This window comes from Nycticebus coucang, chromosome 13, assembly GCF_027406575.1.
Source record: "Nycticebus coucang isolate mNycCou1 chromosome 13, mNycCou1.pri, whole genome shotgun sequence".
NCBI classification, from domain to species: Eukaryota; Metazoa; Chordata; class Mammalia; order Primates; family Lorisidae; genus Nycticebus; species Nycticebus coucang.
Window position 1 is genome coordinate 376,444 of NC_069792.1, and position 14,376 is coordinate 390,819.

The 14,376-nt window shown below is 42.4% G+C and overlaps 1 protein-coding gene across 1 annotated transcript in view; it reads left to right on the plus strand.

Moving 5' to 3' along the window:
* The window catches only part of LOC128563185 (DNA repair-scaffolding protein-like), a 398,757-nt gene that overhangs the window by 360,452 nt on the left and 23,929 nt on the right, over positions 1 to 14,376 (plus strand).

Sequence of the window (14,376 nt, forward strand, 5' to 3'; positions counted from 1 at the left end):
AGGGGAAAAATTATAATTGTCAGCAAAAATATTATGCAGGTTTAGTAACACATATTAAAAATGATAAAAATGTTATACATATGTATTTAAATTCCAAAGATTTTTTCTGTGTTTTCTTAACAATAACAATAAATCATCTTTGCATAACAGTTTGATATTAATAAACATCTAATTTAGTAAAAAGGCATTTTGTGATTTTTATGAGCTTTAAACAAAATTCTTAAGTTGTCGTATCTTTGTGCTTTCCATAGTCAGCAGGCTCTGTTCTCCGCCCAGTTTCACACCAGCTCACCTTAGATGTGGTTTTGGACAAACAGAGGTGGAATGGTACAAAGATCTAGCCCAAATGTATCTGCTACATCTCCAGTAATCATCTTAAATCTATGAATTAAGAAAGAAACATTTGCAAGTATCCAGTCACGTGGTCAGTTAGAATAAACCGGGAGTGGGGGGTTTTCTCACTCTTACTGTAATATCTCCTTCATTAGTTCTCATGATGTGGATGTTTTGTTTAATTCTAGTCAATGACTGGCTTATCATAATATCTGAGGGAGAAAAACTTAAGAGTGTATGATATTTTGATTTAAGCATTTTGTGATAGCATCCTCCTGTGGTTTACCTTTCTAAACTGAGATGTTTATCATGCATTTCTTCTGACTGAGCTCAGCAGGCAGTCAGCTCTCCCTGGGGCCTGGATTCTTTGTCCTGTGGCACAGAACTGGTGAGTGATAGCTCAGGTCAAAAGCTTGTTTCTCTAGCTGGTGTATATTATACCGATACTCCCTGTAAGCTCTGAGTAGATATAAGAATTGTTTTTTGATCCTCATAGATGTGTTTCATAACAAACATTTCCTTTTCTTGGTAAAAAGGCAGTTATGTTATAATGTAGTTGCCTTGTAGATTTGAGGGGTGGGATTTGCCCAAATATTTGGAAATTGTGTCTACATATGAGGAAACCTTAAATAGGCCACATGAACTTCATCCTCATGAAGGCTGAATTCTGGTTTTGTCCTCATTAGAATATTCATTGTAGACAGCTGAGGTTCACAAGGTTGAAGAGTAAGAGCACTTAGGGCAAGATGACCTCTCCGCCCGCCTGTGAGCCTGGGCTGATGGTGTTAGGTCCACCTGGGCAGCTTCAGGGGCTGCTCTTCCACTCACATGCCACACTGAACCACCCACCTGAACCCACTGTAGACATGAAAGGCTGCAGCTGTCACGGGCCCTGCTGTGTTCCAGGTGGGAAAGGCCGCTGGCCAGAAACGGCAGAGCAACCGTTGTGTAGAAACAGGCCTATTGAGGAGCACAGCCAGGCCTGGGGCTGGAGTCCTGGGCTCTGTAAAGTCCTGTTCTTTCCCTATTATGCTTTATAGCCACACTTGCACATAATATTAACCTTGCTTTTGTTGTTCACATTGGAAGCCTGGCTACCATCTACAACATTTCCAGGGGAAATACACCAAACATTCCAAAAAATTCATTGACTGATAAACTTCTGGACCCCTTTCCATGTTAAAGTCAGTAACTAGGTATTTGGTGCTTTTTAGTTTTAGATCAATTATACTTTATATATTTAACATTATTTTGGCATGCAACCATCCAAATAAATATTTAGATTGTCTTTTTGTTCTTTTGGAAACTATATTTCTTCAAAACAAATTATTAAATAGTTGTGGAATGCTGAATGTTATAATTGCCTATTAGTGACATCACCCATTGTCGGTCATCCACCCATGGCCCAGTAAACACAACAGTGTCTCTCTTTTTTTCCCAAATTATCATGTTTCATAGCAACTCTCAAAACTTTAACAAAATATACTTCTCATAACCTTAACAAATTATGCTTCTTCCTAAAATGATTAATTTTATAATTTTAATATCTAATACAGAAAATGACTTTTTCCCCATTGAAAGACAGTTGTATGTTTTTTTTTTGTTTGTTTGTTTTTTGAGACACAGTCTCATTATGTTGCCCTTGGTAGAGTGCCATAGTGTCATAGCTCACAGCAACCTCAAACTCTTGGGCTTACGTGATTCTCTTGTCTCAGCCTCCCAAGTAGCTGGGACTACAGACAGTTGTCATTGTTGTTTAGCTGTCCCAGGCTAGGTTCCAACACGCCAGCCTGGGTGTATGTGGCCGGCGCCCTACCCACTGAGCTACCAGCACCACCAACAGTTGTATGTTTGAGCTTAAGTCATAAAGACTTTCAGATCTGGCCTAGCAGATTTCATATGGCTCGTGATTATAGCGAGCTGAACAGCTTTGTTGAAGGGGATTAGGGACCACAGAGCCACTGCTCGGGGAGCAGCCCCCACCAGCTTTGGTCCAGAGACTCACAGAAAAACAGTGGCATACCTTGTTTTTCTCTGAAAGACAGTAGTTTTGGATTTGAGTGTCTACATTGACTACTCAGAGAAGGGTCAGAAAACCAGCCTGGATTTAAGTTTAAAACTACAGTTTTCAAAACAATGCTGATGATGCAGGTATACTGGCAGACCACACCATGCCCTGCTTGGTCCCTCCTCCTGCTGCCTCGCTGGTGACTTTCTCCTGACGGTGTCCCCTGACCTGCTCCCCAGTGGCCTGTGCAGCAGTTTAATAGGTCAAACAAGCTGAGAGGTCACATTGCTTTGGCGTCATAATTCAGTGTGTGAGCTTTATCTTTCTTATTGCAGGTTATTATATGCTTTTATTTTTATATGGTAGGGTAATATTGAGAAAAAGGAAAGAAATGTCCTGAAATATGTTAACCTATAATTGGTATGGAATTTTTTTTTTTGGGGGGGAAGGTGGCAGGGAACCTCTTTTAGTTCAAAAATCCCACTATTATTTATTTCCCAACTTGTTAAAACAAAAACCATTAATCTCTGAACCTGAAGTGTACAGTACTACTAGTTTATAGGTGCTATTTTAAGTAGACTTCTTTAAAGGCCTTTTAAAGTAAAGTACTGGAGAAAACCTTAGAAATAGCATTTTGTCAGCACGAAATGTGTACAGAGGCTCTAACTGTTGAGAATGACAAAGGAAGCAGCTGATGTGATCTTTGAATTTTGTTCATTTGAACCAAAAACAGGACGGGCACAAGTACTAGAGCAGGTAGTGACTGGAATGACTACATCTGAGCTGACTAATCTCAGAAGAGTTCATGAAAAAAATAAGAACAATGCTTTAAACATCTTGATCTGGCAGGAAGAAAAGTCTCTTTAAATTGGAAAGATGTTGTCTGTGAAGGCACAGAAGTACAGAGATGTATACACAGAGAGAAGCAAGATAATTCACTCATTTATTCAGTAAATATTATTTAGTATCTATTTGTGCGTGCCCCTGGCTACCTGCTGTGGCCTTGAGCTATGCTAGATTCGGAATATTTATCCTAAACCAGCATATACTGAGGCATGAAATCCGTTAGATAAAGTCTGAATCCTATTATTAGGGATTTTGCATTGATTCCCAAGAAGTTAAGGTCCCTATGAGTTGAGTGAAGAAAGGAAGAGTTCATAAAACTGCACATGCAGTGAAATCACTTTCCCATTGCCCTTACAATAGACTGGCAGGGAAACTCCCACCACAGCTGAGGGAAGAACAGAGGACCGGTGTGCACAGAGCCCTCTTCAGAGCCGTGACACACGCCCAGGGCACCACACCACTTCCTCTGTGGAAGCCAGGATGAGACTCCCTGAGACACTGGTGAGGTAGGTGACACCAGGCCACTGTACACACAGAGCACAGACCCAGTGCAGCCAACTGGTGGGGCACAGAGGGCGGTGGGACTTAGCAGCCCCGGAGAGAGGGAGACTGGCCTGGGGCTGGGCTGGGAGGACACACAACCATTTAGCCCCCCTTCCCCGCAGTGAGGTCCCCAGAGGGCTGCTGCCTGCTCAGCTTCCACAGCACAGCAGGTCAGTGAATTTCAGAACATAAGCCAATTAGTGGTTTGAAGACCAGCTTTTGTTTTTATGGTAGCAGATTAAGTGCTGACAAATTTTACATCAGAAGACAAGCTCAGCAACATACACGAAAACTAACCAATCCCATGGGCAGGTTACGGACATTCCTTAGAAAGTCTGATCCCAGCTCCCCACCCCTCAGCCTCTGCCTCCACTTTCCCTCAAAGGCCCATCTCACGCCTCCCTGCCACCTCCGCCTTCCTCACAGGTGCCACCAGGCCACCCTCGCCTTCCTTTTCTGAGTGTGGCCTGCTGACCTACGTCCCACCAGAGAGATATGTTTTAATGTCAGTAAGAGTGACAACTGCAGGCATAGGTTGATGTGCCCAATTTTTTTTTTTTTTTTTTACTAAATATTACAGGAACATCGCCATTCCTACAAGGAGCATTGAGATGCATCGCAGAATGGAATGGCTGTCCCCCCGCCCCTCCCCATCCTTGTGCCGGCCTGCAACCGTGTCCACCTCCTCCACCCACGCCACTGGCCTCATCACACACCACCTCCTCCACCCACCCTGCAGACTGCACCACCCACCACCTCCTCCTCACCTGCTGGGCTGCAAGTCTGCCCCGTATAGGCCTCTTGACAGCCCTGTCTTGGTCGCAAGCACGCTCGAGTCCTTGCCAGGCTCTGAGCATGTAGAGGCACTAGCAGGACCCTGGACTGTGTGCCTGGCCCCAGTGCTTCGCCCTTGCAGCTGGATACTGGCTCCCTGGGGCAGGTGCTGCCTCCCATTCACCACTGTACTTCCTCTGTGTGGCAGAATTCCTGATGGATGATAGGCACATAATAAGTATTTCTGGAATGGAAGTTAGGTGTTTCCTTGGGTTCATTTTAGAATATTTTTCAACAAGATTTGAATGTGTATTTTTGAACTTTTTTTTTTTTTTGAGACGGAGTCTCACTTTGTCGTCCTGGCATCACAGCTCACAGCAACCTTGGACTCTTGGGGTCAAGCAATTCTCTTGCCTCGGCCTCCCACCGAGGGAGGTGGGACTACAGGCGCCCACCACAATACCTGGCTATTTTTAGAGATGGGGTCTCACTCTAGCTTAGGCTGGTCTTGTGAGCGCAGGTGATCTGCCCACCTGGGCCTCCCAGAGTGTTGGGATTACAGGTGTGAGCCACCACACCTGGCTTAGTTTTGATAATTACTGGAACCAATTTTAGCAGAGACCGGTTTACCCACAGCTGCTTTTAAAGTACAGGTGACAACTATGCTGTCCAAGCCTGTCTGGAGATAGACAGTCTCCTCACTGAGTCTGAGGGGAGGCAAATGAGGGAGTGCAGGGAGCTGCTGTATCACCGTTGGGGAGAGTGTGGGCACTCACTTCTGGTTTTTCGCAGACAAACTGTCGTATGGGTATGTGCTGTCCTTGCCCCTTTTAATTCACTCAGAACTCAGTGAGGGAGAAAGAGGCTCAGCAACTCGCCGGCCTTGCACAGGTGAGGTGAGTGGCCAGGCTGCTGGGTTGTGTGTTTCTGTCTCTCCAGCTGAGTGAGACCCAGAGTGCATGGACTCTGTAGAGAGGACGAGGTGTTCGGCTGGGCTCTGATGGGCTGGGTTATTTATTGGAGAACGCTTTCAGATGCTCCTTTAATAGGAAATATGTAGCAGTAAGAGCTCTGGGGTAAGAAACTTCAGTAGTGTTTTCCTTCCTTTGCTTCTCCTCTCCAAAAAGGCCACCCTTTTTAAAAGCCACACACTTCCCTTGAGGTTTGAGGTCCAGAATCTCCTTGATAACTGCTCTGCTTAGAAATGCTGTTTTAAGGGACATTTGTAAGCTTTAATAATTTTGAAAAATAAAGTTGTTCCTCTTAATTTCACACAAGTTTCTGAAAGGAGAGTAGAGTGTCACTTAGGGAGAGTGCTGTCTCAGACCAGGGCCCCTCAAGTGGAAGTGGCCCCGGCAGTGATATTCTGTCACTTCCCAGCCCGGACTCCGTCTAGAGGTACATGTTGTGTTTTCCCTGTGGGTTTTTTTTTTTCTTTCTCCCAAATGTTATCTTCACTAGTATTTGAAGTAAAGATTGAATCTTTTTATTGCCCTTTAGGAATGGGATTTTGGAATCTATATTTAACAATTGTACTTGGAGTTATAAATAATGGAGAGTAGCTAGAAGTCCGCGTGAGTAGCTGTTGTTAATGTTGGACCCCCGCTTCTGATAACCAGGGCCGGGGTGTCAGCTTTTATGTGCTGGCCTCTTAACATCTCTTATAGGCTTGTGTGTTTGTTCCTAATTCAGGAGCACATGGGCACTCGGGGTATGGTAGGAAGGACTTTAAACTGAAACCGGACGTCCCGCGTTGCACTGCTGACTCCACTCCAATGCCAATAGCTGTGACCTCTGATTTGTCTGAAAAAGTAAGGACTGGATGGGGCGGCGCCTGTGGCTCAGTGAGTAGGGTGCCGGCCCCATATGCCGAGGGTGGCGGGTTCAAACCCAGTCCCGGCCAAACTGCAACAAAAAAATAGCCGAGCGTTGTGGCGGGCGCCTGTAGTCCCAGCTGCTCGGGAGGCTGAGGCAAGAGAATCGCGTAAGCCCAAGAGTTAGAGATTGCTGTGAGCCGTTGTGACGCCACGGCACTCTACCCAAGGGCGGTACAGTGAGACTCTGTCTCTACAAAAAAAAAAAAGTAAGGACTGGACAAAATGACCTTTAAGCTGCTTTAGAGTTTGAGGTTCTTCCTTCACTTTTCAGGGTTAATAGGATGGGCTTGTTTTCTGAAGCTTTGTATGATTTTCTACAAAAATAATGAGTTCTAATCATCTGGATTATGTTTTTTTTTAACAGAGCATTTTGGAAGGTAAAATAAGGTCTAAAAGATATTTTCTTTGGAATAGCTAATTTTAGGAAGATGTGATCTATTTTCTTTTTTTTTTTTTTGTGGTTTTTTGGCCAGGGCTGGGTTTGAACCTGCCACCTCCGGCATATGGGACCAGCGCCCTACTCCTTGAGCCACAGGCGCCGCCCGTGATCTATTTTCTTAATATCACTTGCTTAATCACTTTGTTTCTGAGTGTCTTTGTTGTTACTGTAAACCGACAATTATTTTTATTAGTAATTCTAATAAAGATTATGAATTTTACTTTTATTTTAAAGGAAAGACATTTAGAATAAATTTCTAGGCCCAAGTCACATAAATTATGATTAAAATATATAACTCTTTAAAGCTTCAGCAGTTTATTCACACCCTTATATGTTTTATTGCTTTAATTACATTAATTCTAGTATAAGGAGGTCTTAATAACTCCATCTAGTTAAAATAGTTTTGATATTGTATATTTTACAAATGAACAATGAGGATAATCAGGAAAAGTCGTAAAGTTTAATCTTTGATTTACAAAAACTTATTTTGTCATTAAAATGAGAAAGAAATGTACAGATATACAGTAACTTTAGCAACATATATCCGAACTTTAGTTTCTTCATTTTCATCAGCAGCACATTAATCATGAATCCTTGATGAATTAATCAGGTAAAAAAAAAAAAAAAGACATTACATGCCAAGGCCAGAAGAACGTGGGATATAATACCAATAATAAAATTCAAAGGGATATAATTAAGCCAAAGTGTTCATTGTTCCAAACACCCTTCTGATGCAAACACAGAAATAGAATTCGAGGTAAAGTGAGAAATCGTCTTCAAAATTGGAAGACGTGAAGTGGCCACAAAAAAGGTTTTGAACAAGTCCAGAGTGAACTGACTGAAAGCAACAGGCTACAACATGGATAGACCTGGAAATTACCCTGCCAGGTGAAAGAAGCCAGGTGGGCGGCCTCATGCAGGAAGCCCATGGAGACAGCAGTGTGGTGGGCCAGGGACCCGAGGAGGGTCAGTGGGAGTGACTGTAGTGGGGGGTCTCCTTCGGAGCTAATGAAAATATTCTGAACCAATAGAGGTGATGTATGCACAGCATTATGAATGTACTAATTGCCACCAAAAATGCATTAAAATGGCTAATTTTATGTTATATAAATTTTACCTCAATTTTAAAAAGTTAAAAAGAACCAGTTGTCTAGAAAGTGCTTCAACTAAGTCATGAAAATGTCAAATGTTTCATACATGCAGTTGAAGAAGAATAGTCTTTAAATGAAACTTCTCATTGTAATTCCACATGTATCAAAAAGATACAACTGAGGGAACAGGGCTCACAAAGAAAATGCCAATTGTTAGTGTTGGCTATTAAGGCTGTATTAGGGAAACAAGGATCAGGATTTGTTTCTTAAAACAGGTGCCCCTATAAATCAGTCATCACCTTTATCTTTCTTTCTTTTTTTTTTTTTTTTGAGACAAAGTCTCACTGTGTTGCTCTGGGAATTGTGCTGTGGCAACGCAGCTCACAGCAACCTCAAACTCTTGGGCTTAAGTGATTCTCTTGCCTCAGCCTCCCATGTTGCTGGACTATAAGTGCCCACCATAGTGCCCGGCTATTTTTTTGTTTTTGTTGCCGTTGTCGTTGTTTAGCTGGCCCAGGCCGGGTTTGAACCCACCAGCCTGGCTGCATGTGGCCAGCGCTGTAACCACTGTGCTACGGGTGCTGAGCCCACCTTTATCTTTCAATGAAAGTTTCTTAAGGTAAGAAAACCAGTTTTATGTCTACTCTATCAAATCTTTCACTGTCAATGAGAGTGAAAATCAAGACATTGATTAAAGCATGCTAAGGGAAAACAATAGACTACAGCAGTGCTTGTGACACCCCCAGGATCACAGTAGCAGGATGGATGAGAGCCACAGACCACCTGAGAGATTCTCTTTGAACTGTATAGACTAAGCGTTAACAGTTGCCAGCATCACTGCCAGAGTACCTGCCCTTTAGCTACTGAAGTAAAAGTATTTAAAGCTTTTAGACTATCACCAAAAATAAATTCACATTATTGTCTATTACATAAGAAATTCTGCTTTGATGACAATCTTTTCTGTGTTGTTGTCTTTTCACGTACTCATTTATTAAACAGCAACTTAGCATGGATGCATGAAAGCTCCAGTCCTCAAGGCCTTTCCACTCTAGAGGGCAGCAAGTTAATAAAACTTTTGCTGAGATGGGTAGCTTTCTTCCTCTGCTCAGTCACCAGAAGAGGAGGTCTTTGGTTGGAGTTTCTAGGTAGAGGCCTGTGGGAGAGCACTCAGGGTAGAATGAGCCAACTCTCCCACCTGTAAACTCATTTTCCCAGTACAGATCTAAAATGCTTAGGACCACGTGTGGCTCACGCCTATAATCTCAGCACTCTGGGAAGCCGAGGCAGGTGGATTGCTTGAGCTCAGGAGTTTGAGACCAACCTGAACAAGATCGAGACCCTGTCTCTAAAAATGGCCAGGCACTGTGGTGGGCACTTAGAGTCCCACCTACTTGGGAGGCTGCAGCAAGAGGATCAATTGAGCCGGAGAGTTTGAGGTTACTGTGCACTATGATGCATGGCATCTCTTCCAAGGGTGACAAAGTGAGACTCTGTCTCAAAAAAACATTTTTTTAATTAGAAATAAATAAATAAAATGCTTGAGGCCAGAAGTGTTTTGAATTTGAGATTTTGGAATATTTTTATTACACTTATGAGTTGAGGATCCCTAATCCAAAAATTTTTAATCTGAAATGCTCCAATGAGCATTTCCTTTGAGTTTCATGTTGGTTACCAAAAAGTTTTAAGATTTTCAGATGAGGGACCCTCAACCTATATCTTTTGACTAAAAGTAGCCTGATGTTCAGGGCCCAAGAGTTGTTTGTCTTTGCGTTCTCCATAACAGCCAGCAGAGTGATGGAGTGAAGACCTCATTAACCAGTCAAATGCAGTCTGAACCAGAACAAACTGTTAAAAGTTTTTTTGCCTGTGGTTCAGTGAGTAGGGCGCCGGCCCCATATACCGAGGGCGGAGGGTTCAAACCCAGCCCCGGCCAAACTGCAACAAAAAAATAGCCGGGCGTTGTGGCGGGTGCCTGTAGTCCCAGCTGCTCGGGAGGCTGAGGCAAGAGAATCGCTGAAGCCCAGGAGTTGGAGGTTGCTGTGAGCTGTGTAAGGCCACGGCACTCTACCGAGGGCCATAAAGTGAGACTCTGTCTCTACAAAAAAAAAAAAAAAAAGAAAGAAATAAAAAAGAAAAAAAATAAAATAAAAAAAATAAAAGTTTTTTTGTAGTAGTTGTATCAAAAGTGACTTTGGTCTTCCTCCCTCACTCACTACCTACCCCCGCATAACTAAGGGACACAGTAGATCCAAGTTCTCTCTGAGTTATTTGACTGTGTGGGCCAAGCTTATGCAAGGGGACTTGCTGATTAACAAAACAAAAACATCAGGCAGCATCCCTGCTCACTTTGGGGAAGCAGCTGTGACTCAACTTGGACCTTAAATTTGCTGTACTAATTTCATCCTCAGTTATCAGTCAGGATAAGTAACATTGACTTCCTAAAATTGTTAGGAGAATGCCGTGAGATCATGCACGGGAGAGCATTCTATACAATATGCAACCTCGTATAAGAACTGGTTCTTCCCTTTTTCCTCCAACTTTTCTTCTCCTTTCTAATTAACTGAAAAAGTAAAAATCTAGCCAATATTGATCCAAGATTTTCTTGTCTCTTTTTACAAACAAAATAAGAAAAGAAAGACAAGAGTAATTTCAAAGAATGATACAGTTTGGAAGTGTTCCATTTTTTTCAAGGAAGAAAATAAATCTAGTTGGAAATTGCTAGGCCTTGTCAATTACCTGATAATGAGGGGGAAAATGAAGCCAATAGAATTAAAAGTATGGAGAGATTTGGTTAAAAGAGGGATAAGAGAAACCAAAAGGAAGACCAGCTGATAAGACTGTGTAAAACTCTTTATCCTCCAGGTTAGTAATTTAACTAACCAATTTACCTTGTAGCACAATAAGTCTAGAATTCAGTAAATAGGAAGATTTTATTTTTCTTTTTCCTTCATTCTTTCTCGTAGAACTATCTTCCCCCCACAACTTCACATCCTCCTCTCCACCAAAATCATAGCAATAGGCGGTCAGTGGTTTTAAAACTTTTTTTGTTATGTAGCTCAGCTGGCAAATCCACTTGGGGTGTTGGCTCCGTTTGAAACTGGACCACCATCACCTTCCTACCTGGCTCTTTGGGAATCCAGCACCCTAGTTGGAAAGCAGCTGTTGAGGATTAATTACACATATACACATTTCACATATTTGATAATAGTGTTTTCTCTCTCAGGTTAATAGTTTGTGGCAATCGTTATTATCATAGGGTCATCAGTAGCAACATGATTCAGAAGCAGCAAGGAAATATCCCTTTGTTAATCTCAAGTATGAAATCCAAGCATGTCATTTAAATATGCTTTTATTAGCTGCATTCCTAAATTTGGAGAATTTTATAGATTTTCATTTTGAATGGATATCTGTCAGCTAATATGCGATGCTAAAAGTGGAAAGCAAAGAAAATTTGAGTATCACTATAGTCACTCTGTTTTTTGCATTTAATGCTCAAACTGGCTGATAAGTTAGGTGAAGAAATTTACATAAAGACCCTGAAACTCACTGAGATTAAGTAATTTGGCTCCTGTGTGTGAGCTGGGCCTAGAGCCAGCTCTGCAAAGTCCAAAGCCTGCATTTTGGTTACTACAGCTGATATTTAATCACTTCCAGTTTTAGGGGAATTCATTTCTGTAAATTTCCCATTCCTTTCATAGTATAACCCCTGGCCTTCAAAACAGAAATCTGATTATTTCTTGTCAGTGATGTTGATATTAATTTGGATTCTTGGTGTTTTCCATTGTTTTTGTTAAACAACAGCAATAAGCTATCTATACTAGAATTGTCCTGGGTGACTAAGAAGGGGAGCAGAGTAACTGACCCACAGCTGCTTGGTTAGGGATTTTTTTTTTTTTTAGTTTGTCATTTATTGATGAAAATATGAGTTTTTAAGAAAGGTAATTTTCATGGTGGTTAAAAAAAATAAATAAAAGCTGGGGCGGTGCCTGTGGCTCAGTGAGTAGGGCACCGGCCCCATGTGCCGAGGGTAGCGGGTTCAAACCCAGCCCCGGCCAAACTGCAACAAAAAATAGCCGGGCGTTGTGGCGGGCGCCTGTAGTCCCAGCTGCTTGGGAGGCTGAGGCAAGAGAATCGCGTAAGCCAAGAGTTAGAGGTTGCTGTGAGCCGTGTGACGCCACGGCACTCTACCCGAGGGCAGTATAGTGAGACTCTGTCTCTACAAAAAAAAATAATAATAAAATAAATAAATAAATAAATAAAAGCAAGATAATTTACTTCCCTCCCTAAATCTACCCAAAATGGGGTTCATTGTCATATAAAGCTGTTGAACATGAGCCAAACATTTCTAAAGACTGAAATTAGGACTTTTGATACTATCTGTAAACGAGTTCATAACATAGCTATTGCTTTTGTTGGCCATTGTTGTTGAAATAATTAACATAAATTATGAATAAAATTAAATAATCTCTTTTGCCCTTTAGTCACTTGATATTACCCCAGTGAATAATCTTTCACATCTTCCTCCAGTAACATAAAGCTATAAACAAAAAGATGTGGTTTACTTTCTTCACTTAATCTCATGAGGATGCCCACCTCCTGATCGACAGTCATGCTGGTTCCAGTTTCTGCCACTTCAAAGCAGAGCTAGAGACAACATCCTCGCGGCCATTTCTTTCCTTCCTTCCTTCCTTCCTTCCTTCCTTCCTTCCTCCCTCCCTCCCTCCCTCCCTCTCTCCCTCCCTCCCTCCCTCCCTTCTTTCTTTCTTTCTTTTTATTTAATTATTACAGTGGAGAAAGAGTTTATTCTGCATAGTGCCAAGCCAGGAGATGGGGAAATTTCTCAAATCTGCCTCTCTCAGAACTGGGGAGACAGGATTTTTTTTTTTTTTTTTTTTGGAGTTTTTGGCTGAGGCTGGGTTTGAACCTGCTGCCACCTCCTGCATATGGGGCTGGCACCCTACTCCTTTGAGCAACAGGTGCCCCACATGCTGCCTTTCTTTACTTTATTTTAACCTTTTTTTATTGTGATATATAGCAAAAGTAACAGAGTGAGCATGCTTGTCAAGTAATGAATGACAAATGAATAAATAAAGCACAATCATGAACCTACCACTAAATTCAGGGGAAAAAACACGGCCAGTATCTTAAATTAGCTTGCTGCGAGTCTCTGCTGACACCTCCCGCTCCCCGTCCCAGAGACCTGTCACTTCTGACATTTCTCCTCTCACTCCTCCTGCTCCCGATTCTAGAGACCTGTCACTTCTGACATTTCTCCTCTCACACCTCCCGCTCCCCATTCTAGAGACCTGTCACTTCTGACATTTCTCCTCTCACACCTCCCGCTCCCCATTCTAGAGACCTGTCACTTCTGACATTTCTCCTCCCATACCTCCTGTTCCCCATTCTAGAGACCTGTCACTTCTGACATTTCTCCTCTCACACCTCCTGTTCCCCATTCTAGAGACCTGTCACTTCTGACATTTCTCCTCTCACACCTCCTGTTCCCCGTCCTTCAGACCTGTCACTTCTGACATTTCTCCTCCCATACCTCCTGTTCCCCATTCTAGAGACCTGTCACTTCTGACATTTCTCCTCTCACACCTCCTGTTCCCCATTCTAGAGACCTGTCACTTCTGACATTTCTCCTCTCACACCTCCTGTTCCCCGTCCTTCAGACCTGTCACTTCTGACATTTCTCCTCCCATACCTCCTGTTCCCCATTCTAGAGACCTGTCACTTCTGACATTTCTCCTCTCACACCTCCTGCTCCCCATTCTAGAGACCTGTCACTTCTGACATTTCTCCTCTTACACCTGTTCCCCGTCCTTCAGACCTGTCACTTCTGACATTTCTCCTCTCACACCTCCTCCTCCCTGTTCTGGACACCTGTCTCTAAAGAAGACAGACGAATGGCTATAAACATATGAAAAAAATGTTCATCATCCCTATCTATTAGAGAAATGCAAATCAAAACCACCCTTAGATACCATCTAACCCCAGTGAGAATGGCCCACATCACAAAATCTCAAAACTGTGATGCTGGTGTGGATGTGGAGAGAAGGGAACACTTTTACACTGCTGGTAAGACTGCAAACTAATACAACCTTTTTGGAAGGAAGAATGGAGAACCCTCAAAGAACTCAGGCTATACCTCCCATTTGGCCTACAATCCCATTACTGGGCATCCACCCAGAAGGAAAAAAATCCTTTTATCATAAGGACACTTACACTAGACTGTTTATTGCAGCTGAATTTACAATCACCAAAACGTGGAAACAGCCTAAATGCCCACCAACCCAGGAATGGATTAACAAGCTGTGGTATATGTACAGTATGGAATACTATTTAGCCATTAAAAAATGATGGAGATGTTACATCTTTTGTATTAACCTGGATGGAAGTAGAACACATTATTCTTAGTAAAGCGTCACAAGAATGGAGAAGCATGAATCCTATGTACTCAAT